The sequence below is a fragment of the Schistocerca cancellata genome, chromosome 9 (assembly GCF_023864275.1).
Source record: "Schistocerca cancellata isolate TAMUIC-IGC-003103 chromosome 9, iqSchCanc2.1, whole genome shotgun sequence".
Taxonomy (NCBI): domain Eukaryota; kingdom Metazoa; phylum Arthropoda; class Insecta; order Orthoptera; family Acrididae; genus Schistocerca; species Schistocerca cancellata.
The window spans coordinates 70,325,296-70,327,987 of record NC_064634.1 but is presented as its reverse complement, the minus strand read 5'-3'; the positions used below and the strand labels follow the sequence as shown (position 1 = coordinate 70,327,987).

Here is a 2,692-nt window from a genome sequence, read left to right as displayed (position 1 = left end):
TAAATGCAATATTATGAAACGTAAGTCCAATCTGCTATTCCGTGTCCATAAACTAATCCTTCCTATTCCCCGTACAGCTCTATCTGGGCCATCCTGCGCTGCTCTAGAGCCGCTCGTACGGCCGGTGACAAGCGGTTTTGGGCCGCTTGAATCCGGTGGGCATCCGAATACTTAGCGAACTGCGTCGAATAGAGTCCCAGGGTGACGTCCATCGTTGTCATGCTCTTCAGAATCGCCGAATACCCTTCGTTGAAGCTGCTCACTGCCAGAAAAGTCGCTATCTCCACAGTCTTCGCACCACAATGCAAATGCTTGGGGGCTAACTTCCAAACTCACGTGTTCAAAATTTCATTTGAATTTTGTGTGTTTCCTCCCAAGCAGTGGTACAACAACACGTACTCCGAAAGAAAAAAACTGGTGCGAGAAAAAGGCCGATTTCAGGCAGGTGCATTTTTTTTTTGTTCAACCGCAAATAACAAACATTTCCGTTCCGTATTCGGAAAAACCATTTCAGGGTTGTATTCTAAACACTTTTATGGATCCAAAAATGCAGTTTTAAAAAATTCGATCTTTTGAACCAAAAGATAGTAAACCTCGCCTTAATGATCAAATCAGAGGCACTTAGGCACTTCAATTGTCCTCGTGGAATCACTTTAGCACAGTGTACATACAATTTAACAGAGGCAAGCATCATTTAAGCATCATATAAAAAAATCCACTTATCTTTCTTAAAGTTTGTAGTGGTATCTAAGGGAACAGGCCTCAAGGTCTTAAAATCAAATCACCAAAACCACAGTGTGCACTTTGCTTTAAACTAGGAGCCCAAACATTTTTAAAAACATTTGCTCTAGACATATATAAATTTCCCCACGCGAGCGAGTCAAGCACGTGCCGCAAATCCGTTCGAAATCACATTACGGGGAAATGGGAGAGTGAGGCGCAATCGGAAATTGAAGAACCAAGCAGAAGGCCAGCACCAAGCTGGTTGAAGCACAACCAACAGCGAGCAATGGAGAAAAGTCACTGGACAACATTAAAATGACGCTCGCCATAAACGTAGGGAAGCAGAACCGGGCTCTTTCCTCGATCAAGGAACCCAAAGAAGGCGCAGACTCGGTGCCCGGCAAAATCCTGTGGTGGAGGCGTTCCGGTGGTCTTGTGCAGAAGGGTACACGAGCGGCGACCTTCGCCGAATTACTGCGTGAACAACTACGCCAGGGCAGGACTAGGGCGGTCCAGGTCCAGCACGGCGCGTCAACAGCCGTACCGGCCTGCACGGAGAACGCCGACCGCCAGCGTCCACACCAGGAAAACGGTGCGCCAGCAATCCTGACCAAGTTCTCTCCAGGAGGCCCCTACGTTCCACCGGACACACCATCCACCGTAACCGACCAAATCCGACTGCCCTTTCTCTTCCAAAAATCCACTTCCTCTCTTCCACCAGAGAGAAAAGCAAAGACACTAACCGGCAGAGGCAGTGCTCAACCCGCCGGGCGCAAGCTGTTGAACTCGACACAGGGCCGCGCGGGGTAGCTGCGCGGTCTAGGGCGCCTAGTCACGGTCCGAGTGGCTCCCCCCCCCCCCCTTTGGAGGTTCGAGTCCTCCCTCGGGCATGGGTGTGTGTGTTTTCCTTAGCGTAAGTTAGTTTTAAGTTAGATTAAGTAGTGCGTAAGCTTAGGGACCGATGACCTCAGCAGCTTGGTCCCATAAGACCTAATCACAAATTTCCAAATTACCACTCGGCACAGGGCTCATAACAGGGCAACGGTCTTGCCGCAGTGGATACACCGGTTCCCGTGAGATCACCGAAGTTAAGCGCTGTCGGGCGCGGCCGGCACTTGGATGGGTGACCATCCAGGCCTCCATGCGCTGTTGCCATTTTTCGGGGTGCACTCAGCCTCGTGACGCCAATTGAGGAGCTACTCGACCGAATAGTAGCGGCTTCGGTCAAGAATACCATCTTACGACCGGTAGAGCGGTGTGCTGACCCCACGCCCCTCCTACCTGCATCCTCCACCGAGGATGACACGGCGGTCGGATGGTCCCGGTAGGTCACTCGTGGTCTGAAGACGGAGTGCACAGGGCTCATAAAGTGTACAATCTTAAAATAGGCAATGTATGGCCGAGAGTGGTTGTTACTGTGCATAAATAGACAAAAAGATCCATTATTATATTACACGATTGCAGAACAATCATTGGAAGCTGCCACATCGATAAAATATTTAGAAGAATGCGTAAGGAGCAGTTTAATGTGGAACGACTACATAGAACTAATTACGGGAATGGCAGATGCCAGGCTGAGAATCAGTGGAAGAATCCTCAGGAAATGTAATCCACAGAGAAAGAAAGTAGCTTACAAAACAGTGGTTTGACCTGTACTTGAATATTGCTCGCCAGTAAGGGATCCATGGTAGATAGGACTGATAGATAGTACAGGAGGTCCAAAGAAGAGCAGCTCGTTTCGCTACAGGTTGGTTTAGTAAGCACGATAGTGCCGGCCGTTGTGGCACAGCGGTTCTAGGCGCTTTAGTCCGGAGCCGCGTTGCTGTACGATCGCAGGTTCGAATCCTGCCTCGGGCATGGATGTGTGTGTTGTCCTTAGGTTAGTTAGGGGACTGATGACCTCAGATGTTAAGTCCCATAGTGCTCAGAGCCATTTGAACCAAGCACGATAGTGTCATGGAGCCCCTCA

At 49.7% G+C, this 2,692-nt stretch overlaps 1 pseudogene; it reads left to right on the top strand.

Annotated features, from left to right (window-relative positions):
• The first annotated feature begins 1,760 nt into the window (after positions 1 to 1,760).
• LOC126102238 (5S ribosomal RNA) lies at positions 1,761 to 1,878 on the top strand (annotated as a pseudogene).
• The last annotated feature ends 814 nt before the right edge of the window (positions 1,879 to 2,692 follow it).